General features: G+C 49.3%; 1 protein-coding gene and 1 long non-coding RNA gene across 3 annotated transcripts in view; both read right to left on the bottom strand.

Annotated features, from left to right (window-relative positions):
• CSMD2 (CUB and Sushi multiple domains 2) overlaps window positions 1-27,826 on the bottom strand; it is a 677,707-nt gene that overhangs the window by 640,094 nt on the left and 9,787 nt on the right. The window lies entirely within an intron of this gene.
• On the bottom strand, window positions 5,294-10,923 carry LOC120856456. The gene is made up of 3 exons (XR_005719434.1): window positions 10,809-10,923; window positions 9,187-9,189; window positions 5,294-5,306 (listed from the first exon to the last, which is right to left on the bottom strand). It is a non-coding gene; the product is annotated as an uncharacterized LOC120856456 (long non-coding RNA).

The following is a 27,826-nucleotide window of genomic DNA, read 5'->3' as shown; positions in this document are numbered from 1 at the left end:
GAGAAAACCAGAGACTCAAAGGGAAAATGGGCAGAAGAGAGACAGGCAGATGGAAACACACACACAGAGGCAGCCCCGGTGAGAGAGCTCAAGAAAGAGGCAGACAGAAGAGGAGAGGGAAAGAGAGAAAAAGGGGCGGCAGGGACAGAGGCAGACACGCGGACCGAGACCAGCTCAGGGGCAGGACAGGGGCGTGGCCTGGGAGCCTAGAAGAGCCGCGCGTCCCCAGCCTCGTGACGAAGGCTGTCAGTGCCACTGATGACTCAGGCCCGCGCGAGTTCACTGGGAAGAACTGGAGACTGAGGGTGGCTATTGGGAGCAGCTCAGACTTAAATGGAAGAAGGAGAGGGCAGGAGCCAGAGGAGTTCCTGGCCCACAGAGAGCCCCTTTTTTATTCGGAACACAGTTTAAAGAGTAAAGTCAGTGGAGAAGAAAAATAACATGGGAGCAACGGAAGGGAGAGAAGAACCGACTCCACGGGTGACAGAGAGAGAAGCAGGGCAGGATCAGAGGCCTGGGAACTGGGGACCCCCGCAGTGACCCCCGTCTGCTCCCCCAGGGAGCAGGGGGAGGGGAGGAGTGGCCTCCGAGGCAGGTGACAGGCAGGAAGGGATGCAGGACTTGGGAGAAGCCCATTCTTGGCATCCGGATGTTCTCAGTGGGGTCCCGGCCGGGCCATCACTGTGACATGCCTGGGAATGTGTGTCTCGCAATGGCCACTCTCAGGATGAAGTCAGGCGCTGATCTGGCAGTCGGAAGGGTAGCGAAGCGGGGCAGGGCTTAGGACGCAGTGGCCGCAGGATTTACAGCCCAAGGAAGGAAGGGGCAGCCACCCTGGGCCAACTGTGGGGAGCTGGGGCAGCAGAGGACTAAAGGTGGAGGGTCCCAGGGGACACTCATTCAAGGGGTGGACCCAGAAGGAAGGGGCTGCTGGAACGGCAAGTCTCCAGTTTCTAAAGAGGACTTGCCCGGCTGGTCCTTGCTATTGCTCCATCATCAGCCTCCCCAACCTTCTGGTTCCCAGGCTGTACTCTGCCTGCACTGGCCAGCCATGACCTCAGCTTGCTTGGCTGCGTTCTTGGTTTGTCTCTCTGGAGAAACAGCATGTCCCACCACCTCCTCAGCCGCTGCCTGGCTCCACGTTTGCTCCACACCAGGGCATGGACAACCTTTCTCCCGAGTTCTCTTTGGACTTGGAGCTCAGTCTAGACCGGCTCAAGGGCTTCTCTGCTCGAGATTCAGCATTGATAACTCAGAGGCAGAAATAAAGTACAGGCAGCAGACCCCTGCCAGAAGCTCTGGAAGCTTCTGAGAGTGAAGAATCTGAGGCCCGAAAAGCTTTTGAAACTCATGGAAACTAGGGCATCGTGTCCTCTGAAGCCTGGACCCACAGGCAGGGCTGCTTTGCGGGGGTCTGAGGGTATCCCCTGCCCCCTCCTCCCCCAGAAAGCACCCACAGCGTGGGCTCCAAGCCAGCAGGTTAGGCAGGGCCTCCACTGAAAAGCCAAAGCTCTGGTGTTTCCAGTAGTCACATATAGATATGAGAACTGGACCATAAAGAAGGCTGAGTGGCATAGAATTGATGCTTTTAACTGAAGTGTTGGAGAAGACTCTTAAGAGTCCCTTGGATTGCAAGGAGATCAAATCAGTCAGTCCCAAAGGAAATCAGTCCTGAATATTCATTGGAAGGATTGATGCTGAACTGAAGCTCCAATTCTTTGGCCACCTGATGTGAAGAGCCAACTCACTGGAAAAGGCCCTGACTCTGGAAAAGACTGAAGGCAGGAGGAGAAGGTGGTGACAGAGGATGAGATGGTTGGATGGCATCACCTACTCAATGGACATGAGTTTGAGCAAATTCTGGGAGATAGTGAAGGACATGGAAGGCTGGCGTCCTGCAGTCCATGGGGTCACAAAGAATCAGACACAACTTAGCAACTGAACAACCACCCCCACCACTGAAAGAGAGGTTGTATGTTCCAGGAGGGCTGAAGCTCAAGCAGAGGCGCATAGACCCGGTTCTGCTGAGCTCAGCGCACCAGGCCTCCACTGTTCCGAAGTACCCAGGCAGCCCAGTGGGCTCTGCGCAGCAGCTGGCCTGGTTGGGCCCTGGCTATTGCCAGGCACGGTTGCCACACACAGACTCCCAACCTGGGTCACTGGATAGCTGGCTGGAGGTGAGACAAAAGCCCTCAGGTTTGTCTGGGAGGGCAACTTCAAGGTCAACGCTTGATCCATTGCTAGAACTGAGAGCTGGGAGCTGGGACCCAAGCTGTGCAAGACCCTCTGCACACAGAATTCACTGGCACAACTGGCATCTCCAGACACAAATGTCCGTGTCCACTGCATACACACACACATCCTCTCACCCCATACACACACTTGCTCACATGCTTCTACCACGCCCATAGCTCTTTGGTACAGGGGTGCGTGCCCCACACTCCCAGGCTGTCCCTCCGCCATCCCGATGGCGGGCTCAGTGGGCTCCCTCCCTCCACCAAGGCCCTCGCGGTCTCCTGGAAGAATCAGTGCAAGGCTCTGAGTGTCTCTTCCACCTGGTGTGATGTTTGTAAGTGGCAGACTATTGTGTGTGTCTGGTGAAACTCTGCTTAGACGCAGAGATGAGAATCCACAGAAGGATGCATGTAAGTATGGGGGAACTTAGAAGAGCCCATAAGAGCTACAAAGAGCTGACTCATTGGAAAAGACCCTGATGCCGGGAAAGACTGAGGGCAGGAGGAGGAGAGGGGTGACAGGAGGAGATGGCTGGATGGCAACACCGACTCAAAGGACATGAGTTTGGGTGGACTCCAGGAGACAGAGAAGGACAGGGAAGTCTGGAGTGCTATAGTTCAAGGGGTCCCAAAGAGTCGGATGCGACTTAGTCACAGAACAACAATGAGAGCTATGATCTAATTTGCACTGCCCCACTCCGACCACTGCAGACACACACTTTCCAGGGCCACTCAGACCTACTCCCTGCTCCCAGCACACACACACCAAACATCCCGCAGCACAGGGTTGAGGACAAGCTCAGCTTAGGAAGTCAAAAAGACCTGAATTCAGTACCTCACTCTGCCACTTGCTGGCTGTGGGACAGTGGGCACTTTGCTCACCTTCTCTGAGCCTCAGCTCCCTCATCTATAAGGAAGGATAATAATAGCTCCTTCACAGGCCTGCTGGGAAGGTTAAATGAGATTATGGATGTACAACATCAGGCACAATGGACTCAGTAAACATTGATTACCACTCACTCTTTCCCTTCCACTCACCCTTGTGCCTTTCATTCATGCAGTGGCTAAGTATTTACTAAGCACTGTGTGGCAAGCCTGCTGTAGGCACTGGCGGTACAAATCGCCTATGACATCCTCACAGCTCGTTTTCTAGTGCTGGGACAGATGGAGACAAGTAAACGATAAGCAAATGATGGAGGGAGCGTGATCAGAGTTAGGAAGAAGGTGATGGGGCGGAGCTTCATCTGGGGTGCTCCACCTCCAAGGGCATCATGCCAGAGCAGAGACCTAATCGGGGAGTAAGAGTCAGCCATGGCACATCTCAGGGGAGCGCATTCCAGGCAGGGAGAACAGGCAGAAATGCCTTCAGACAGGAACAAGCTTGTTGTTTTTCAAGGTAACAGCAAGAAGGCCAGCACTCCTGGTGGAGAGAAGCCAGCCAGAGTGGTGGGAGACGAGATGGGGTAGCTCTCGTCTACCAGATTAAATCGGGATGGTTTCAACTGTGTGCGCGTGGAGGGAGGGGTGACCTCGTCTGATCGGATCTGCATATTTCGGGCTCTCTCTGGGTGCTGCATGAAGAAGGAACGCTGGTGAGCACAGGGGAGAAGTCGGCAGAGCAACCAGGGAGCTGTTTGCACCAAGGAGAGACAAGGAGGGTTTTAAGGACTCACCCTGCTCCACCTCTACCCTAAAGCCCTTTCTGCTGTCTAACTACCTCCTATCCCCCACCCATCCATGGGATCCTCTCTCAAGAAGCCTTCTCTATGACTCCAGACTACAGAGGCCATGTTTCAACTCTTTGTGAGCAATGTTTTCAAAGGCCAGTGCCCCAGGAGACCCTCCCTGGGCCCCACCTCTGTGAATCCACAGCACTAGACTCCTGGTTTAAAGGACAAAGCATCCTACCTAAGACTCAAGAACCCATGTGGTTGGATTCTCCTTTATGTACCTACCCACTAGATACAGTACATAGTAGGTGTTCAAAAAATGTATACCTGCGAGATGGCACCTGTCCTTTTCTGCCCAGAGTTTTGCACCCCTTCCCCAGCATCTCCCTACCTCTGACATCACCAATGGATGCTTCATGTTAGCAAACATTTCAAGCACTTGGATGTGCTAAGTCTTTCCAAGTACATGTTCTCGTTTCACCTTCCTGACCATCTTGAGACACAAGGGCTGTTATAACCCCACTTTATAAATGAGGAAACTGAGATGCAGAAAGTCAGTAACTTGCCCCAGGTGGCACAGCCAGCTAGTGGCAGTACTGAATGAGAGCCAAGTGGTACTTGCACGTGTGTTCAGCTACTTCAGTCGTGTCCAGCTCTTTGCGACCCCATGGACTGTAGCCCTTCATGCTCCTCTGTCCACGGGATTCTCCAGGCAAGAATACTGGAGTGGGTTGCCTTGCCCTCTTCCAGGGGATCTTCCCGACCCAGGGATCGAACCCCTGTCTCCTATGTCTCCTGCACTGCAGGCATATTCTTTACCACTGAGCCACCGGGGGAGGAAGCCCACAGCTGTACTTGACCTGGAGTCACAGCTCTGCCTGCTCCAGTGGGGCAGTGGTGGGGGCAGGGTGGGCAGGGAAGTGGTGGAAAGCATGTCTTAAACTTTCAAATAAACAAATGAGTGAATATATCTTTCAAGGTATTTACACAGGCCGGCCTGGCCTGGGGTTGTCTCTATCCTGTCTTCTTTGAAACTAGGTACAGACTAGACAGAGCCTCAGCATCCTGAACCTTCTCCCTCAACTCCACCCCAGCATCCAGCTGCCCACCTCCAAGAATGGCAGAAAGTGAAGAGCAGGTTGGAATGGCAGACTCACCCTGCTCCTACTCATAGCTGCCCAGCCCAGGCCTCCTTGGGAGTGAGCCCAGAGTGGGCAAAGGTGTGCCCAGGGAGCCCACCATCACCAAGCTGCTCATTCCCTTCCAGGCCTAAAATGTCCTTCTGAGTTTTAGATGGGCCAGGGTGTACCTCTCAGTCTTTGCACAAGCTCAGCTCTCAGTCTACAGTACCCTTCCCCAGTATGGGACAAGCATCAGGATTTTCGCGGCTTCCCAGGTGCAGCTAGTGGTACAGAACCCGCCTGCCAATGCAGGAGACATAAGAGACGTGGGTTCAATCCCTGGGTCGGGAAGATCCCCTGGAGGAGGGCACTGCAACCCACTCCGGTATTCTTGCCTGGAGAATCCCGTGGACAGAGGAGCCTGTCCACAAAAAGTAGGACATGACTGAAGAGACTTAGCACACGTGCAGGCATCAGGATTTTCTGACAATAGCTCTGGGTGCTCATTCAAGGTCCTCTGAACCATGAGCTAACAGGGACCAGAAGCACTCAAGCTCGGCTTCCCAAGGGACACTCCAACTCCCCATGGGCTGCAAATTCCCCAGGTATGGGACAGTTGACCTTCCCAGACAAATCTTATAGACAGCCCACTCCCAAGCAGCTTGTCCCTTCACTGAAAAGGCAGCTCATGTACTTGGCCTGTAAGAAAGAAGAGCAACAGACAGCGGTGCCCCACTTCTGGAATACAGACCCCCACTGACGTCAGACACAGCACCAAAATTAGACACGGCCCCTCTTGCTGACCCTGACTTTGTTCTCTTTCCCCAATACAGTCCACACCTTCACCCCTGCCAAGTGACATTATGGAATTCATCCTGAGCCCCAATGAGCAGTGGGTGACACCCACAGAGACTCGCCTTGCTTATTGCCCACTTTTTTCTGTAAGACTTCTTTCTGTTAAGACTCAAATATCTCTTCCTCTTTTACCTCCCTGAGCCCCAGTACTTGGTCCCTCCTCTTCTCCCTCAAATTCACTCATTCAATCATCAGACATTGGTTGAGCCCCTACATGTCAGGTTCTATGCACGAGGTGCTGGAACAGAATGATAGATATGACGTGGTCCTTGCTCTTGTACAACCTAGCATCTTCCTTTAGCTCCTCTCTCCCTTTATACATGTACCACTCGTGACCATATCGAGCTGTCCACTAGACTGGCAGTTCCTCTGAAGCTGGTACAATGGCTGGTTTAAGGATGCTGTCTCAGCACCCAGGACCTTGCTCCAAAACCCTGTGCATGAAGTAGAATAATAGAAAAGGCAAGCCTTTCAAAATCATAATGGCTCCATTAATTCAGTCAGCCCACGTTGATTGATGCATACTTTATTACAGGTTGTATAAAAAGGCTGCTTCAGTATTCCTCATTCCCAGTGCTCTTTTCCGATGGGAAGCAGATCAGTGGATGAAGGCATGTCCAGGGGCACGAGTGTGCAGGGAGGCCTGGGTGGCTCTGGCGTCAGACTCTCAGTGCAGGAGGGAGGTTTGCTGGCTCTGGTGCCTCATGCCTGTGGCCTCTACAGTTCTCCCTGTGCCCTCTCACTTTGCAAGCATCTGTTTGTCTGAAAACAGCCTACACACTTTGCCCTCAAACTTTTTTTTTTTTAATCTCAACTCATCACAGCAATAGCCTGAAGAGGAGGAAATCACCAAATGGGAGTTTCTTTTCCCTCTTACAGACCCAAGGGATATAGAGGCTGAAAAGATCCCTTCAGGTTAATTCAGAAATGTGAAGACTTCACATTTTCATTTTCGATTAAGTGATTACGACACTGCCATAGTAACACTTGCTGCCCTATTTTAGATTAGAAGTAAAAAAAAAAGAACAAGCATTAACACATATTCATTGTTAAATTCTATATAATTTTAAGTGGTAAAGATCCTTCTCTAAGTATAACACAAAATTAGAAGGCAAAACAAATCGACAAATCTGACTGCATTAAAATATAGAACCTCTGAATGTACAAGCAAAGAAAGGAAGGAAGGAAGGGATGGGGAAGAAGGGAGGGATGAAGGAAGGAATCACAGAGCCTAAAGACAAACTCCGAATGGAGAAAAAGATTTGGCATACACAAATAAAGAGCCAATGTCCTTTATATGCAAAAAGTTCTTATAAATCAAAAAGAAAAATACAAACAATACAATAAAAAACAAGCAAGATAAGTAAAGTTCATGAACAGACAATTTGAATGAGAAGAGATAAAGTAACTAAGAAACCTGAAAAATGATCAATTTCATTTATAATTAAAGTAATGCATTAATAAGATACCTGATATACATCAGAATGGCAATTTTAAAAAAGTTGTTGAAAAGGTATAGAGCAGTGATTCTTGGACCAGCATACCAGCCTCACCTGTGAACTTGTTAGAAATACAAATTCTCTATCTTATACCAGACATACTCCATTTCAGATCTACTGAATCAGAAAACTTTTGGACCCAGAAATCCATACTTTTACAAGCCCTCTTGGTGATTCTGGTGCACTCTAATATGTAGAGAAACCAAAAACTCTCCAGTTCTATTGGTAGCATTTAACATCATCTGGCACTTTTATGAGCATAAATGTATATATCTGTTGAGGCACCAAATCCATTCTATACAGACTAGTTCATTCATTTTGAAATCACTTTATCTCCCGCGCACACACACACACACAACTACTTTACCGTGGTGTTATTTGGGGGAGCCAAAAGCCAGAAAAAGCCTAAATAATATGGGACTGATGGAGTCATTTCTGGTAATTTGTGAAAATCGATGCAATCATAATAAGAATGAGATGAATCAATACATGCCGACCTGGAAAGCTGGATAAAGAGATACTGTCAAGAGAAAAAGCATACTACAGGACAGTATACGTGATACACAGAATGATCCCGTTTGTGTGAGATGTAAAGAATTTACATCGTATTTCTACTTATGAATTTGAAAATCTCTAGAATAAGCGGGATTGGGGACCTGCAGTGAGCAGAAGACCTTTTTCACCGGCTGCCCTTCTATGTTGTTTGAATTTTTGCCCTGAGGATATACCACTTTCATAGTAATGGAAAGTAGTTATAACTAATTAAATTACAGCAAACAGAGCAAGTAAGCAGCCTGGTTGAGAGAAGAGGGAATGTAGACCATCTAAGCAACTATATCCTGGGGACTATTCAGTCCCCCACCTGAGATCCCAGGAGGCATCTTCTGGGTTTTATCTTCAGCCCCCAAGGTTGCTTTGACAAAGAACAATAAAAACTCTGTTGCACTGAACTGGTGGCCCTCAAAATAAATTACTCACTTAATAAAGAAGAAAATCCCACATTCATTGAACAAGGCAAGGGTCCCTGGGCCACTTGATTTTCCTTCCTGTTGGTCCACCCCAGCGGGGTGTGCTGTGGACCGTTAATCACTGAATCTCATTCCGTTTCCAGCAGAGAACAGACAGACCATCTCCATTACAAATTACAAAGGAGTGTAAACGCCAGTGTGGACATATCTCGTATTTGCATGTCAGAGTCAATAAAGACTCCGTGTGTGCATTAGAAGAGACACAGAGGCATGTGAAGGAGTCTGTATCGGTGTCTAGACCTGATATAGAGTTTTCACGAAGGACATCATGGGAATTGACAAGGAGAATGATGCAGAGGAGACCAGGTTCCTATCCCCAGACATTCCCTCTAAGAAGCCAAGATATTTTATTCTCCCCATTCAGCCTGTATCTCCACTTCTGACCACACAGTCTCCACATGGGTTTGCTTGAACAATAAATTACAAAAGCCCTGATCCATCCATTATCCAATCATCCTTCTATCCATACATCCTTGGGTGCGTTCTTGTATCCATTCATCTATCCAAACACTCTTGGTTTAGTCACTAAGTCGTGTCCAACTCTTGCGACCCCATGGACTATAGCTAACCAGGCTCCTCTGCCCATGGGATTCTCCAGGCAAGAATACTGGAGTGGGTTGCCATTTCCTTCTCCAATCCAAACACTCTTAAATCTACCCACTTCACTAATCTCCTCATCACCCAATCCCTCAGTCTTTTCATTCAACCATCACACTTCAACTGTATAATCTACCAAGTCAATCCTTCCATTTATTCAACCATCTTTCCATTTATTCAACCATCTTTCCATTTGTTCATCTAATCCATTCACCAACCCTGTCTGCCCCATCTCTCCTTCCACTTTACCAGTCTAGCAACCAATCCCCATCTTTCTATTCTAGCCATCTGTGCATTCATTACCACCTCCATATAGTAGCCCATCCCTCTGTTCATCCATCCCAAATGCCTACCCATCCCAAATGCCTACCCATCCCATCTAGCTTTCCATCTCACCCACCCATCCACCAGCCATCACCTACTATCCTATTCATCTATCCTCTCATCCATTCATCAACTGTATCTCTTCATTCCACTCCACAGCCTGGACCTGGTTATACCTCTGGAAGTAAAGACACTAGGGCAACCAAGCTCAAATGACTTTACAAGAAAAGAAGTGACTGAAACCATGCTACTTTCCTCAAGGCCTGCTAAGCTCCTTTCACTGGGATGTATCTGAGCACTCTCAACAGAAAGTCTTTATCCAAACCTCACATCTCTCCTTTTTATCTTTCATGCCCAGACTCTCTTATTGGTCTTTTATCAGCTATGACCTCTAGGTACTACCAAAAGCAAAACATCAGCCTCAAAACCCACCTGCAATCTTCAGTGCCCAACCTGGGCCCACATTCCTTTCCCGGCCACCCCACATGGCACTTTAAATTCTAACCTGGGGGGAGGTCCCAGCCATGATGCCTGCACCCCAGCCCAGTTTACAGTTTGGTCGTGCCTGGTTCAACCTGGCCTAAAACCACTCACAAAATAGTGCCACTCAGCAAGGTTTCAACTAAAGAATATACCTTCCAACTGGAAAGGCAAGCACCCTAACACTTAATAAATACCTTCTGCAACACAAGAACTATGTTAAGCACTTATTACCTGACATCTAGTTTCATCTTCACTGCAAATCTCCAACTCAGGCAAAGAGGCTCAGAGGAGAAACTGAGGCTCAGAGAGAGGGTAATAATTTGTCTGAAATCACATAGCTGCTGAGAGGCAATACCAGAATTCACACTCAGATCTGTCTCCAAAGCTTTGGCCCTTTATGCTCCCATACGCTGCCACTAAGAGGGCAATTTCCAAGCTAACCCAGAGAGAAGATATTGGAATCACAAAGAAGAAAAAGACCTAGTTTTCTAACTGCTTCTCTAACCAAGTAAAAATGATGCTGTGACTTACAAGCTATAGTTTATTGTGAGTGCTAACTCTGTGCCATCTGGTGCTGGCTTAAGGCTCCCTGTATACTATTTTGTTAAAAAGAAAGTGAAATCATTGTGATGATCCTTCAGGGGCCCCTCCACTCACTATGGTTCAACAGGTTCCAACTCAAGGTGTCAAGGGTTTGGAGCATGCGCTGTACAACTTTCTCCAGGAGAAGAACTTGAACAGCAGATATGCACCCTGTTGGCAAGTACACCTATAAGGCAGGAACTCTCACGTTTTCGCGAGTGCATAGGGGTTCGAATCCTACTGCACCACTTACTTGTCAGGTGACTATGGCCAACTTGCTTCCTCTTCTTTTTAAAAAAATATCTGTTTATTTTATTTCTTTATTTGGGTCTTAGTTGCAGCACATGGGATCTTCGATCTTAGTTGCAGCACGCGAGATCTTTAGTTGTGGCATGCAGACTCTTAGTTGGGGCACGTGGGATCTATTAACAGTTCCCTGACCATGGACTGAACTCAGGCCCCTGCACTGACTGTGTGGAGCCTTAGCCACCGGACCACCAGTGAAGTCCCTGCTTCCCATTTTAAGCTTCTGTTTCGTCTATCTGTAAAATGGAGATGCTAAGAGTCATCCTGTCTACAGAACTGTCGTGAGCCTGCAATTTAGTTTCTGATATAATGTTTTGTTTCACCTCTCTCTTATTGTTGTCTATTTAGTTTATTCCTGTTTTTCCCTCTGTTATCAAGAATGCTATGCATCTTATACATAAATGGTTGACTGCAACTCTGGCTGTTTCTTCAGGGTAAATTCTTTGAAGTGAGCATTTGAGTCCAAACACTTGAATATTTTTAAGGCTGTTGATAATGTATTGCCGAGTTGCTTTCCAGAGAGTTTGTAACAATTTACACTCCCACCGGCAGTTTACAAAAGTGCCCATCACACTGCACCCTTGCCAGCATCTAGTACTTTTTTCTGGAACAATTTTTAAATTTCTTTTTACATACACATTCATATACCATCTTACATAAATCGTAAAGTACAGTCTTATTATGCATGCCGAGTTTTAAAGTGCAATTTTACTTTCTACTTTCCCCCTTTTCACTTGCCTTTATTCCCCCTCACTTCACCACCTCACCTACCCAAACTTCCCACTAGCCAACACACACCCCTGGGTAACCCATATTAACAATCTAGTTTATATCTTTCCATATCTTTATTCTTGCTCATAAACCATATGTAAACATAAAATTACATACTCCCATATGTACACATTTACATATAGAGTGGGGGGTTGACATTGTTTATCTTTTTTAAATTGGATTGTATTATACACATTTCTCGGCAACTTGCTTTTCTCACTCAATAATAATGACGTTTCAGTTAAATGAAGTAATGTTTACATAGTACTTAGCATAGTAACTAGAGCACTGAGTATGTGTTATTTATTGTTGCTGTTGCTGTTGTAAATTTAAAAAGAACTGGCATCCCTCCTAAGGCTGTGAGGGTCACAGTTAAGGCTCCTCTCTCAGTCTTCCCAGTCTTGTTTGGGGAGAAACAGGGTAAGAATGAGACAAGGTCACTACAGTGGTGTGTGTCTCCTCTGCCTTCACTGAGTCATTCTTCCTATGAACAGAGACCTTGCTATTCGCCAGGGACTGTCTACAGTCCAGAGACAAAGCAGACACAGTCCCTACCCTCCTGAAGCTTACAATCTATAAGGAGAGCTCTAATAATAAGTTAATGACTATGACTGATGCACGGAGAAGGCAATGGCACCCTACTCCAGTACTCTGGCCTGGAAAATCCTATGGACAGAGGAGCCTGGTAGGCTGCAGTCCATGGGGTCGCTAAGAGTCAGACATGACTGAGCGACTTCACTTTCACTTCTCACTTTCATGCATTGGAGAAGGAAATGGCAACCCACTCCAGTGTTCTTGCCTGGAAGATCCCAGGGATGGGGGAGCCTGGCGGGCTGCCGTCTATGGGGTCGCACAGAGTCGGACACGACTGAAGCGACTTAGCAGCAGCAGTAGCAGTATTACTGATGCAGTCATTACCTGAGATAAGCTAAGGTTTCCCAGGTGGCTCAGTGGTAAAGAATCTGCCTGCCAATGCAGGAGAACCCAGTGCAGGAGATGTGGGTTCAATCCCTGGGTCAGGAAGGTCCCCTGGAGGAAATGCCAACCCACTCCGGTATTTATTGCCTGGAAAATCCCATGGACAGAAGAGCCTGGTGGGCTACCATCCATGGGGTCACAAAGAGTAAGACAGGACTGAGCAACTAAGCACACACACATGGGATAAACTATTCAAGGTCAAGGAACACACTTCTTTGAAAATGATCTAGATGGAGGGTCCAGAAGGAGGAAGTGAACCTTGAGCCAGCATGAGTCTCAGTTAATGAGGTGAAAGAGGCAGGAATAGTCCAGACAGAGGAGTCGATATGTGCAAAGGCCCAGAGGCAGGAGGGGGCATGGCCCTCTAAGGACCTAAAGGAAGGAGCCAGCTGGAGGAAGAGTCTCTGAGCAGAGGCATGGGTCCTGGCAGGCCAGCAGATGCCTGGAGAACCCCTGCGGCCCGCCAAGAGCTTGAAGAGCAAGTTCCCTCCCAACACTCCTGATGCCACTGGATTCAGCAGGCTCGTTGTCTTGACAACCATGACCGAGTACCAAGCCAGACCTAGGTAAGTGCTTCACGTACATCACATCACTGCATAGTTACAAAGATATTGTGAATTAGGGATTACTGTTCTCATTTTAGAGGTGGGAACTGAGGCCAAAAGAGATTATCCAGTGTCTTATGCAGGCTGGGGCCTGGGAGGACCAGGATTGAAGCCCGAGTCTCTCTGGAGCGCCGACTTGTGTTCTGGAAGCCCCCGCGCGGTGCTCTGAGGCCCTGTGTGATGGTTTTACAGCACCTCAAGTGGTGACTCAGAAGGTATGCTGTCACGGCTGGGATCTGAACCCAGCTGGGCTGGCTCCAGAGCCCAGGCTCATAACCACTTCACAGGGAGCAGCCCGCTCTCCCCCTCAGCCACCACCTGCTTCTCTCCCAGCTCCCAGCTCCCAGCTCCCAGCTGGATGAGTGGCCCCAGTCACAGCACAGGGCACTCTCCCTCCGCACAGAATTTCTCCTCCGCTGCAGTCAAAAGTGGGCGCCTGGCGGTCTAGGCGCTCTTCCTGGGACTACATTCCCGCTTTCTTCCCCTGAAAACTGCCTGCTCCTCCTGTATGTCCCACTTCCCATGTCACCTTACCCAATGGCCCTTACCCCCGACCCAATGACCCCCTACTCACCCACCCACACACGGAGCTGTTGGCTCCACCTTTTGGGTTTCCATCAGCCTTGGTTCTCTCTATATATATCCATTCACTCAATGCCTAAGAGTCACTGAGTCCTGACAATGTTCAGACACTATTCTTTGTTGTTTAGTCGCCAAGTCATCCCCAGCTCTTTTCAGACCCCATGGACTTCGTAGCCCACCCGGTTCCTCTGTCCATGGGATTTCCCAGGCAGGAATACTGGAGTGGATTGCCATTTCCTTCTCCAAGGGATCTTCCAGACTCAGGGACTGAACACGTATCTCCTGCACTGGCAGGTGGATTCTTTACCACTGAGCCACCAGGGAAGCCCAAAACACTACTCTAGAGTTGGGCAAAACCAACAACTTCCTTGCTCTCCTGGAACTTACTTGAGGAGGCAGACAGTGAACAGGGGGAAATGCATACACAATGCATCAGGCAATTGAGAGGACTATGCAGAATCCTAAGCCAGCATAAGCAAAGGAGGGTGTAAATGTGGATAAAGGATTCGGGGAGGCCTTTCCAAGGAGGCGACATCTGAGCAGGAGTTGATGATGGTGATGAACTGAGCCCTGTGGCTATTCTGGGAATGTTGAGCCCAAGACCACTGACCCACAGCCTGTTTGTCTAACAAACAGCAGGGGAGCTGCTGGCCGGAGTAAAGCAAGCCAGGCAGTTCTCAGGGGAGATGAGGTCAGCGAGGAAGCCAGGAGCAAGAACGTGGAAAGAACTTTGACTTCTTTGTGAGTGTGATGGGCACCACTGGAGGGTTCCGTGCAGAGGAATGATGATCTGATGGCTGCTCACAGGGCTCCCTCCAGCTGCTGGGCTGGCAAGAGTGGGAGGAGGGAACCCGCAGAGGGGCGTCTGCAGGAGCCCGGGCAAAGGAGATGCCGGCTCGAACTCCAGGCAGTGATGGAGATGGGAAGAGGGGGTGGATCTGAAATGTATTTTGAAGGTTGAGAGTGGTGAGGGAAGGAAAGGAGAAAGGGAAGTATGTGTTCCATTCACATCTCCCCATGGCGATGTGAGCTCCTCAAGGCAGGAACGGCATCTGGTCACCTCAGTGACACTGAGCAGAGCCAGGTCCACTGGTGTGAGCCCTGAAGCATCCCCAAGAAGCCTCTCTGCCTCTTCCGGTACTGTCCTGGCCTTTGGGGAAGAGCCAGGGGTCATCCTGTCCCACCTCCCCCGTCTGCCTCCAAAGATGCTCTAATCGTCCCCCATTGGGTGTCCACATCCAAGAAATGATGCATCTGAATGATCAGATCAGACAGATCAATCAGACGACTCATCCCTGGACCCGAGGCCCACAGTGGCTCATCTCCAATCCTTCAGTCTCTTCCCAGACAGACACCCAGCCCTGGGGAGATGCTCAGTTCACTCAGTCGTGTCTGACTGTTTGCGACCCCGTGGACTGCAGCACGCCAGGCCTCCCTGAGATGAGAGCCCTACTTTTCAGCTACAAGTGTCTTATGAGCCCCGTGATATTGGCCTTTACAAGGCCCTGGTGAACCTGCCACCATCTCTGTTCAAGGCAGGCAGGAGTGATTGGGCCCTTAATACAGATGAGAAAACTGAGGCTTAGAAAGTAGCAGGAACATGTGCCGGGGGTGAACAAGATAAGAACAGCCCCTTCCCTCCATTCTTGTGTGAAATCATAGAGGAGGAAGTGAATAATGAGCTGCTTAGCACCATGAGCTCTGGGGTCCTGTAGTTTCACATTTTCATCTAGTTCTGAACCTCAGTTTGCCCACCTGCAAAATGGGGTTAATAATGTCATCTATCTTACAAGCCAGTTGTTAGACTTCTATTCAATGGTGAATATAAAGTGGTTGGCACACTGCATGCTCAGTCGCTTCAGTTGTGTCCGACCCTTGGTAATCCCATGGACTGTAGCCCGCCAGGCTTCTCTGTCCATGGAATTCTCCAGGCAAGAATACTGGAGTGAGTTGCCATTTCCTTCTCCAGGGGGTTTTCCCAACCCAGGGATCAAATCCAAGTCTTATGTCTCCTGCATTGGCGGGCAGGTTCTTTACCACTAGCGCCACCTGGGAAACTCTGGCATAGTGGCTCAAAGTAGAAACTGAAGGCATAAAGATAATATCATCATCATTATTATTATAAAAACAGTTTGTGATTAGTGCCCATCTGGACCCTCTCCAGGGATCCTAAGTTGTGCCACGGTGGAAACGGCTGTAGAAACAGTGTCAAGAGACTCTGTGTGGGTGGTAACATGTGGTAGCAACAGTCCCAGCCCCATAGTCTACCTGCTATGTGATTTTTGGACAAGCAATTTCATTCCTCCAAACCTCAGTCTCTATTTCTATAAAACGGGAATAACTATATGACTTAGCTCAGTGGGGTCTTGTGGCCCAGCGACTGGGTGCAGCGGTGTGCCCAACACAGAGTCAGAATCACATGAGGGTCCTACCCAGGCTACGTATGTTCACCCCAAGAAGTGTCCTCCCGGCCATCACCAGCAGAGTTACCAGCTCAAGAAGTCACGGGTTATGCTTCTCTGTCTTCCCTGATCCCCACTGGGCCCTGTTGGTTCTACCTTCAAAATCTATCCAGGAAGTCATTCCTGGTGGCCCTGGCTGAATTTCTGCCCTTCCTCTGTGCTCCCGTAACTCTCATCCCCGTCCCATGCTAAACTCTATTGTGGTGCGTGTCATGCTGCATTTAAGTTATGTTTAGTCATGTGTCCACCCCAGTGGCAAAACATTACAGAGAATGAAAGCTTAGTGGGTGGGACTGAGGAGAAAAAATCATGCATGCCATCACGTCTAGGTACCAGACTCCTACACAGAGTCCATTCAGCACAGGGCAGGAGTTCAGCACAACACGGCTGAACGGATGCACAGATGGCTGGATACTTGGAAGGAAGGGAAAAAAAGAAAGAAGGCAGGGAAGGAAGGTGGAAGGAGGGGACATGCAAAAAGGAAAAAGTCTTGGCATTGCTACTGTTAGGCTAGGAAATTGTCCCACCATCCCCCACCTGCTCTTCTTGCCCTACCTTGCTATTCCAGTCAATTGTGGTCCTTCATCTGCAAAGCAAACGTATGGTGCCCGGCCCTAATCTGACATCAGTTTCTATCAAGGAGTTAACCAAGGAGAATCAGGTCTGACTCCAGAGCACCGGCATTTTAAACAGCAGCCCTATTTCCTAACAATTCTCTTGGATGAAGCACATTCTCCATCTACTCTTCCAGGGGACAATGAAAGGAAAAGAAAAATGAACAATTTATTTCTTATTTAATATGTCACAGAGATAAGCAGGCCAGACGATCAATGTCTTAGTCAACATCTCCTCTGGGTCTGGGGAAAGGCTTTGAAAGATCTCCAGGGTTGGCTGGCATCTACAGCTGCACCCGAGGTGGGTGGGGCTCTGACCATCCCTCCCTGGTTGAGGGAGGGTACAGGTCATGCCTGCTCCCCTCAACTGCAGGTGATGCTGACCCACTCTGACCCAGATCCACCTCGGCCAGGTGGGAGAACATGGGCTGGCCCCACCCCCATCTCCATAGAAGGGAGAGCATTCACACTCCAGGCCCCAGAGGACAAAGGCCTGCAGACAGGTGCATTCCTCTGGTCGCCCGGACCCCTCACCCTCTCCCCGTGCAGGAAGAGAATGACTGGTCTAAACAGTGAGTTTGAAGGGAGAACTTGGCAAGACCAGCTCAGCCTTACCCACCCTGCAGCTCCCTAAATTTAGTCCAACAGGCCTGGCCCCGATGAGTGAGGCTCCAGGTTGTTCCCTCGTGCTCCTGAATGGGTGGGTAAGTTTCTCCCACTCAAGAATGATATCTCAAAAAGCCAACAACCAGCTCCATCAGTAACGTGCTGACATTTTGATCTCTCCGTTTGACTCCTCTTGTGTTTTTCACTCGATTGGTTCCAAACTTGAGAAGGAAAGAAAGGTGTGGCAAGGAGCATGCAGAGGGGGAATTGGACAAGATCAGGGCCCTGCCCCGGGTTCTCAGACCCCTACGAGTCTTCAAAGGCACTAATGAGAGTTTGTGAGCTATTTTCAATACTTCAAAGGGCCTAACGGAAACTGCACTTATCCACAATCAAAATGCACAGGCAAATAAATGCCAAGCGTCTGCCTGAGGCTGGAACTTCTCCCACTCAGTGAGGTCGCAGTGCCCTTTGTCCATCCTGATTGGTGAGATGAAGCTGAGGCCCTCATGGGGCCCCACAGGCTTGACAATTAAGGGATGTTGGTTTTCCCAACCCCTCTGCTTGCTGCATGAGAAACATTAGCTTCTTGGCAGGGCTGTCTGCTGCTTTGAAAGGGAAAATGAAATGAGGTGCATTTGGGAATGAATGGAAGCACTTCAACCTTGGATAAAGGAATAAGAGTGAGTTCCCGAAAGGATGCCTTTTCCCAGGCGGGAAGATCAGAACAGCCCAAGTCAGGAAAGTGAATAGTTAATGAACGGCCTGCACGTGGAGAATGAGAAACAAGGAAGATTGAGGCCAGAGGAGGTGGGAAGGGGATGGGGCCCTGGGGACACAGCAAGGAAGAGAGGCCCTCAAGAGGCTGGCAGTGACTTTGCCTGCCTTTGTCAGAGGGCAGATCTGAAGGGAACTGGGATCTTGAGTGAATTTTCTCCCACCACTTGGCACAGTCTCCCCATAACTGTTCCCAGGCAGCTAAGATGTGGGGAAAGAGTTGATCAGGGCCAATAGACCTGAGATGAGATGGTTGGATGGCATCACCCATCCAATGGACATGAATTTGGGCAAACTCTCAGAGATTGTGAGGGACAGGGAAGTCTGGGGGTCAAAAAAAGTCAGACACAACTTGGAGACTGAACAAGGAAACAGACCTGAAACAGCCACCAGTTACATGTCTTTCAGGAATAAAAATGGGAAAACGAATCCGCGCTCCTTTCGACAAATGCAGATGGGCGGAAACTGTACCTTGAAATACAAGTTTCTTGGGAGGATCTCAGAGAATGGGAGTGTCCCCAGTCCTAACACGGTTGGGCTGTGCTGGGGGAGGGAGACATTTAGGAGCCTCCCCTGCCTTCCACCACTCAGCTTCAGCCCACAGAGAAGGGGAGATCTCCCTGCCTCCTTCTGCCACCTGCCCGCTCCTTCCTCATCCCTTGTTGGACCATGATTTACCCGTGGGCAGGGGCACTGGACTGAAGGCAAAGCGTGTCCACCAGGTGCCCCCCACCCCTCCTAAAATCGGGGGTAGAGCACGTCTGCTGTTCTCACGCTGAGAGCCAGCTGGGAAAGGGGGCACAGAGTGCACTCTGTAGACCCAGGCCCGGTCCCGATTCTGCAGACGGTCCCGAGCGCTCAGGTCCCAAGACTCACCCTCATAGCGGCATGTGGACAGCACCACTGGGCTCAGGCTGGAGCCACGCTCTTCAACATGACAGACCCAAAGCCTGTGCCCTGGGGGGTGTCAGGCACGCGCCCGGTCGGTCCTAAATGAATTGCAACTTTCCCATCCTCTCAACTGGCAGTCTCTTTCTTCCAGTCCATGAGTCTGAGCCCCAGAAGGAGTGGGTGACAGGATCAGGTATCCATGGCATATCAGCTTCAACTCCTCCCCAGCCTCCCTCTTATCCAAGAGCCTCAGAGTCTCTGCTGCTGCTTCAAGGGAATGCCAACTTCTTACTGACGTTTGTCTTGCCTTCCCCTTCCATCCAGAGAGGAAAGCCGCTCTCCTGAATTCCTCTGACCGAGCCTTGTAACCATCAGTTTCAGGAAGATGAGAAGGGCTATGAGAGACCACACAGTTGCCACTGCCGAGGCCAGACTGCTGCGTCCCAAGTGTCCAGGAGCAAAAGGTAAATAAAGCCTAAGCTTCAGCCATACTAGTCAGAATGTGGGGAGGCTGGAGAGTTATTTGGGAGGCAGAATCCACTAGATCTGATGACTGAAAGGGTGTGGGTGGGGGTGGAATTCAAGGATGGTTCCTAGATTTCTGGCACAGGAAGATGCATGGAGATGGGACACAAAAAATTATGGGATGGTGAGACTGCTGGAGGGGTATGGGGTGTGACAACAGAAAGGAAGAATTCAGTAGATATCCTGCTGATCGTGAGGCCATGGACCAGAGCGTGGCCTTGGAGTTCAAAAGCAAGGTCTTCCTCTAAACATGGAATGAGGGGATTACCAGCATTTGGAGAGTAGCATAAAGCCGCCGGGAGAAATGAATGTAGAATAAAGAGAGCTCAGCTAAGGCCTGGGAGCACCAGTTCAGTTCAGTTCATTTCAGTCGCTCCAATACAAGAGCAAATTTTATGCGGGAGGGAGTGATAAGCAGCGTCAGATGCTGAGGAAGGAAGAAGGCAGATGGAAGGGTGAGAGGCAGGCGGTGGCCAGTCTGAGAAAGGTCTAGAAGCCAAAAGAGAGGCTTGGCTTTGGAAAATAGGAAGTCATGTGGCACCCGGGGCTGGAGCATTTGCCCGGAGTGGGGAGGGTGGAAGGCAGATGACAGGGGCTGAGAAATACGTTGGCAGACACTCTCCCAGGAAGCAAGAGCAGGGAAGTAGAGAGACGGGGTGACAGCCAGAAGCGGGTGCAGAGTCAAGAAGGGGTGTTGTTTGCTGTGTTTTTAAGATGAAAACAAAGTGTGTTTCTGGGCTGATGGAAAGGAAACAGAAGAGGGAGGGGTTGGAGAAATGGGGAGTGGAGTCTCCAATTAGCCCATCGCAGCACAACATTCCCAGGTAGCAGGGCACGGCACCCTGGGGGCTTTCCACCCCGAATTCGGCAGCAAGGTTCACGCAGCTGTTCCCTTCCGTGTCCACGTTCTGTGAGGGAGGAAACGAGGGTGTTTGGGAGAACAAGTGGGTGAAGCTGCCCCAGAGATGAGAACGGTCCCGAGACAGAGCCTGTGGTTCAGAGTGACATGGAGCCGGAGGCAGGATACGCCAGGACTAAGCTGAGCGGGAGAGGCCAACAAGAACCAGATCAAGAGCAAAGAGGAACGAGGTTGGGTCAGATTACCTTCTAGGTTCCGGACTTCTCTGATGGTTAAGACTGTCTGCCGATGCACGGGACATGGGTTTGGGGACAGGAGGATTCCACATGCCGCGGGGCAGCTGCACACCCCGTATGCCACAACCACTGAACCTGTGTTACAGCCCTACAGCCCGTGCTCTGCAACAAGAGCAGCCACCGCAATGAACGGCCTGTGCTCTGCAACTAGACAGCAGCCCCTGCTAACTGCAACCAGAGAAAGCCCATGTGCAGCAACAGACCCAGCGCAGCCAAAAATAAAATCTACTAGCTACAGCCTTAAAAAAAAAAAAAAAAAAAGGAAATGTGAGTCAAGAACAAGCTACTTCAGTTTAAAAAAAAAACAAAACAAAAAACTTCTAGGTTCAAAATCTGAGGCCTGGGGACATTAGGTGGGTCCAGATACACACAAATTTACCCTTTACTACCCTATATGACCCTAATCTCTCCAGACTGATCAGTTCTTTTTTTTTTCTTCTTTTTTTACTAAGGTGTTAATGGCTAACAGTTCTCAAAATACTGAATTTTTCACAATGCCTTCCAACTCAAAGATTCCAGCAACACCAGGATCTTCCTGAAACACAAGCTGACCCAGAGCAGCTCTTCCATTGCTCTGCATCGAAAATTCCCACCACCTCCCTGCCCAGCCTCTCAGCAGGGCTTCACGTGGGAAACGTGCTGTGTCTGGCGCAGCAATAGCAAACAGGAAGGAAACCTACACCGTGTCTCTGCTGCTCAGAAAGCGGCTTCCAGCGGGGTTCAGCTGGACCTGGCCACCACCTGCTGAGCATTCACTCATTCAGTCAGTACTGACTGAGCATCTACCAGGCTCCAGGCACTGTCCTAGGTACTGGGGACCCAGCGGTGAATAAAGGAACCCAACCCTTGTCAGTGGGGCACAGCTTTATGTGGACTCAAGGCAGGAAAGCTGCATGCTGAGAGCTGGGCCATCACAGACCTTTGCAGGCAGGACAGTGAAGCTGCAATTCTAGGAAGTTTCCTGGCAAAGCCTTGGGCCACACATTGGAAATCAGGGACCTCATATTTCCCAAACTTATCTGATTATGAAGTCTTTTCCTCCCAGGGCATTCATTTAATAGTCCCTACCCCACTTCCTAAAACTCAAGAAACCCTTGGCTAAATGAATGATGCTTCCCCACCTCCCAGAGAACTTCCTGTCTTAGCATCCCTGTTTGCATAACTGGCCCTCTGCCTTGGTTTCCCTGCAGAGTCCCTGACAGCTTACAGGGACCCACAGACTTCCTAAACGCCCCTCCACTGGGTTAAGGCCCCTCCCCGTGGCAGCTGGATCTCCTCCAGCCAGAAACAAACCTGGACACCTTGGCCCCACCCTTGGGAGCTTCCTCTCCCGTGTGCCCTGACCCTGATCCTGACCGCACCTGGCTGCCTGCCTTAGCCTACGTGCCCTGCCTCTGTCCTAAATTGAAGCTGCCTTCCGCCAACAGGCCCCAGGACAAAGGCGTTTAGGTGTTTTGTGTCCGCTCTTCAAATCAGGAATAATAGGAGTTAGTGCAGAAGGAAGTCAAGGAGAAGACTCCCCTGAGTGTCCTGCTTTCTCACCTAACAGGTCAGGGACTGGCAGAAGGACACGGTGACTCAGGAGCTCAGAGCTGCCAGGCCCATCCTGACCAGCGGGCCTTCTGTCACGGGCACTAAGCAGTTCGGAAGTGGAATGCAGGCCTGTGGGGCTAGGACACTTTCCCAGTCCCCCAGGGGCTCTGCTGAAGCACAGCAGCACGAATCTGGTCACGTCTGGGGTCCCTGCTCCATCAGGGCTCAGCTGAGAGGAAAGGAGTCGGGATGGGGAGCAGGAAGCCCTTCCTCTGTTGATTCTTGGGCAAGGTCAAGGTCAGGATCATTGCAGAGGAGTGGATGGTTGAAGGCCCATCTCCTCTGGGTTCCACCTTCAGGCTGGGGAGCTACATGTTTTAGAGGTTCGTAGGGGTTGCTAGGAGTCGGACACGACTGAGCGACTTCACTTTCACTTCTCACTTTCAGGCATTGGAGAAGGAAATGGCAACCCACTCCAGTGTTCTTGCCTGGAGGATCCCAGGGACGGGGGAGCCTGGTGGGCTGTCGTCTCTGGGGTCGCACAGAGTCGGACACAACTGAAGCGACTTAGCAGCAGCAGAAGAAGCAGACAGACTTCATGTGCAGGCTTTCTTCCTTCCTAGCTATACGATCTTGGGCAAGTAACTTGATCTCCTTAAATCTGTTTTCTCAACTGCAAAATGAGTGCTTTCTTTGAAGGGCCAGGAGGTTTAGGGAGGGGAGTGTGCTGCGCTCAGCATCTCCCGAGTGCTCCTTAAAGGACCACTTCCAGCTTCCAGGAAGGTGGTGCTGATGGACAGGATGATGGCGCAAACTCGACATCTCCCAGTCACAGCTTTCTGCCTCAAGCCTTAGTGCAGGCTACTCCCTCTGCCTAGGACCCCCTACCCTCATATGGAAAGAAAGTGAAAGTGGGACGTCTGCTTACTGTTGGAGAGCCAGCTTATTCTCCTGGGTAAAGCCTGTCCTGCCGCCCGTCCCCCTCCTATATTCTCTTTGAGTTCCCTGGGCCTTTGGGAACATGTCCTTGGGAAAGGCACTTGGTTGTAAATGCTATTTGTATCCCTGACCCCTGGGCCAGGGCCACTACACTAAGGGCCCAGTGAATGTTCCAGTGACCCAGTCCACATGTCCTAAGCGGATGGGAGCAGCTAAAGGCCTTGAAAATCCTCCTTGTTGACAGAGATGCTGGGCCAAAGTCTGGCTAAAGGAAAGGCCGTGGAGATGGCAGGTCCTAGGTGGGGAGGGGGTAGAGGTCAAAGGTCTACCCTTTGAGAGGGTAGAGGCAACAAGGTCAAAGGTCAGGAGGAGGCTCAAACTGATGGTGAGGCTGGGAGTGTGGAGGAGGATGACTCTACAATGAGAGTGAAGAGTCTTGGTGTCAGGAAAGTAGCAGGGCTGGGAAAAAAGGAGGGAGCAGGGAAGGAAACGGGCAGGAGATAACTGGAGAGTTTGGAAGCGGAGTCAGGAGGGAACAGAGGAGGCAGAATGACGAAAATGCATGGGGCACACACGACTTGGACAAGGCGGAATACAGCAGGTGTCTCCAGGAGATGGGAACGTTGAAACGGCCTGCGATGCCGTCCCCAAGCAGGTGGACGAACTATTCTTATTTTCTTTCTTGAAGAAAGCTGTGGGATGTTCTCACTGGGGCAGGATCAACAGAACTGTGATTCACAATCCACAATTTATTACACGGGCTTCGTGGACTTTGGACAGTTCTAGCAAATGTTTTACCCTCTCTGGGAAGGTGGGGAACAGGGTAGAAAAAATGAGGAGGGCAGAGGATGCCCTCGTCTCCTCCTTGCTGACCTCTCCCTGTGAGGCACCAAGACCTGCCTTCCCCAGCAGTGCCCTGGTACCATACCCCACCTTGTCATCACCTGCGCCAGCCCGCCTAGCTGGCAGTGCCACGCTCCTGCTCCAGACTCCTCATTCGGTTAGCTGACCTCCAAGTCTCACTGAGCTTCTTCCAGACCGTGAACATGCCTCACAGACACCCAACCAAGAGCTCGTGCTGGTACGTTTCCATGCTGGGATCCTTTCCCCTTCTCTTCGTTTGCTCTCTGCTCTCTATCCTGCAAGTCTCAGCCTAAACATCGCTTATTCTAGGAGATTCCCGTACCCCTTGAGTCTGGATGGTTGTTTCTCTTTTTTGTGTGTGGAAAAATACTTATAATATAAAAGTTACCATATTAACCATTTTTAAGTGTACAGTTCAGGAGTGTCAAGGGCATTCACATTGTGTAACCATCACCACCATCCATCTCCAGAATTCTTCTCATCTTGCAAAACTGAAGCTCTGTTCATTAAACAATAACCGCCCCCATTCCCCTCAATCCCTGAACCCTTAGTTCCAGTGACCACCATTCTACCTTCTGTCTCTATGGATGTGACTTCTCTGGATATTTCATATTAACTGGAATCATACAGGATTTATTCTTTTGTGGCTGGATAATTCCTTGGTGGCTCAGCTGGTAAAGAACCCATCTGCAATGCGGGAGACCTGGGTTTGATCCCTGGGTCGGGAAGATTCCTTGGAGAAATGCATGGCAACCCACTCCAGTATTCTTGCCTAGAGAATCTCTATGGACAGAGGAGCCTGGCGGGCTGTAGTCCATGCAGTTGCAAAGAGTCGGATATGACTGAGGGACTAAGCACAATTTCACCTAACATAATATCTTCAAGGCTCATCCAAGTTGTAGAATATAGAGTCTCTTCTCTTAAGGCTGAATAATATTCCACTGTATGTAGATGCCACATTTTGTTTACCCATTCATCCATTAATAGATACGGGTTATCTCTACTTTTTGGATATCATGAGCAATGCTGCTATGAACACTGGATATGTTCCTTTATGTTCCCTTATCTTTGAAACTTGTCCGTAGCCCCCAGTGCATTCAAAAGCTGAGGCCCGGCACACATGCTTCATAAACACCCCCTGAAGGACCGAGTGAAGCTTCACATTGTCTAAGTGTGGTACACATCAAGTAATTAAAGTGTACTTTAACTGGCACCTTCCAAAACACAGGGCCTTGAGCCAAGAGAAAGACCTCCTATAGGATTTGAGAGCCCAGTGTGTACAGGAAGACTCTAAGATTCCTCGAGCTCTCCATACAGAGCACCAGCCCAGTAGGAGGATGGACCAGGTGGGCCTGCAAGCCCACCCAGACACTTGGCTCATCACGGCCCCCATATGTCCCAACTTCTGCCTTCCACAAAACACTGCTGGATCTGACTACCTCAAAATGAAGCATCTCTGTCCAAAAAAAAAAATCATAAACAAAACAGACAGATGGAAGTTTGGGAGAAGTTATTTGGAATCTATAAAATTGACAAAGGGCAATATCTAGAATATAAAAGAAACTCCTACAAATCAAACACAGGTTTTTCTTTAAATTAAGACAGGAAGTCTAATTAAAAGAATAGGCAAAGGATATGACTAGGCAATTCACAAAAAGAAGCTCAAACAACTAACAAGCATATAAGAGATATTCACATTTGTCATAAGAGAAATGCAAAATCAAACAGTGAGATGGCACTTTAAACTCATCAGAATGGCAAAAATTAGAAAGGTGGACATATTAAGTATTGGTGATGATATGGGAAGATAGAAACTCTTGTGCACTTTTGGTGGAAGTGAGCCCTAGCTCAGCCATTCTGTAAAACATAACGACAGAACAGAGAAAATTAACATGCTAACTCAGGGATCCCAATTCTCCACTTTGTATAGCCCAGAGTTATTCTCATGCAGGGTCCCAGGAGAGCATGTACGAGGATGCTCTTCAGAACTGCAAGGGTAGCCAGGAGCAGCTACAGGCAAGCCAAGAGTCTGTTCCCAGGGGAGTTGATACAGGAAACGTGATGGATGCAGAATTCATAACTCAGTCAGGACTAAACACATACAAGGAGCAGGGCTAGGTCTGTAAAATTATAGTACTAAGTAAATAAATCAAGAAACTGGATGAAATTTACAGTTCACTATATTTGTATAAGTTTACATATGCACACAAAACAATTCTACATATTTTATAAGGATCCATGCATATTTCAAGATATATATAAACTATATTGGGCTTTTCTTGCGGCTCAGCTGGTAAAGAATTCACCCGCAATGCGGGAGATCTGCGTTCAATCCCTGGGTTGGGAAGATCCCCTGGAGAAGGGAAAGGCTACCCACTCCACTATTTTGGCCTGGAGAATTCCTGGAGAAGTCCATGGGGTCGCAAAGAGTCAGACACGACTGAGCGACTTTCACTTTCACAGAATATATTAAGAGTTGGTACTGATGGAGGAAGGCAACAAGAGCCTTGGGATCAGGGATAAAGGAAGGGAAAATTTTTTAAAAAATAAAACCAGACAGGAGCCTTTCATAGACAGACGATCATAAAGTGTCATGATCTGAGGGTAGGTCAATTTCATGTTCTGCTCAAAAAAAAGGAAAAAAGCAGGAAGCAGAAAAACCCCCCAGCTGTTCCTTCCACATGAGCAGGAAAACTATCCTTGTAAGCACTTTTCCTCTTTCCACGTTTCTAGGAACAAAGTGTCACAGGAGATGTGAGCCCCAGTGGTTGTCGAACACAGGGAATTTTTCTTGCTAGAATTAGAAGGCCTTGGGGTAAATCTTGTCCCTTGGATGGATGTGTTAGTGAAAATGAAGCCCGAGCAGTCACCTCTCCCAGACTGAGCTCAGGAAAGCTGCCCCAAGGTGGGTGGGGAGGTCAGGAGGAGACCGCAGTAGATTGTCTGAGGAGCAGTCGACAGGAAGTCCTGTGTCTTCTCTTCTAGTTTCTCAGGATCGGGGCCGGGAAGCTGGGCGAGTCCGCCCTTCTTCACCCCCTGCCCCCACCCGCTGACGCACAGCCAGGCAGGCCACCTGCAGAGACAGGGAGTCGCACACCCCTGGGATGCTGAGCCAACCTGGCCCCTCAGCAGGGTCTCCCACTGGGCGAGGGTTACACTAGTGACCTGTTCAAAAACCTCTGGATCTTTCTTGTTTTGTTGATTAAACAGCTTCCAAGTCCAGCATTACATAGACATGGTGGGTATGAATATCCTCCTTTTACAGACAAGGAAATCAGGCCTGAGAAGGAGAAGTGATATGTAGAGGAATACCCAAAGCTGAAAAACTAGTTTCCTGACTCTTAGGCCAAATTTCAAGAAGCATATCAAATATTAATATACCAGAACTTCTTCCTTCCAGCTGTGAACCTCCCATAGGTCAGCACTTCACAAATGACCAGGCCAGGAGGACAGGGCCACACAGGTCCCCGGGAGGAGGGAGGCTACCCTTGAGGAGGCAGTTTTCACGCTAGGAACATTCTATTTTCTTTTAAAATTTTTATTTTATATTGGAGTAGAGTTGATTAACAAGGTTGTGTTAGTTACAGGTGTACAGCAAAGGGACTCAGTTATCCACAGACATGTATCTATTCTTTTCCAAGTTCTTTTCCCATTTAGCTTATTATAGAATACTGAGCATAGGTTCCCTGGGCTATACAGTAGGTCCTTGTTGGTCAGGGATTGAAAATAAATCATTAAAGTTTCACCTCCTTTTTGTTGCTGAGTAATGGCAGGGATTGAAAATAAATCATTAAAGTTTCACCTCCTTTTTGTTGCTGAGTAATG

Source organism: Oryx dammah, unplaced genomic scaffold, assembly GCF_014754425.2.
Source record: "Oryx dammah isolate SB20612 unplaced genomic scaffold, SCBI_Odam_1.1 HiC_scaffold_28, whole genome shotgun sequence".
In the NCBI taxonomy this organism is placed as follows: domain Eukaryota; kingdom Metazoa; phylum Chordata; class Mammalia; order Artiodactyla; family Bovidae; genus Oryx; species Oryx dammah.
Note: the sequence above shows the minus strand (reverse complement) of the source record. Positions and strands in the feature narration are given on the sequence as shown.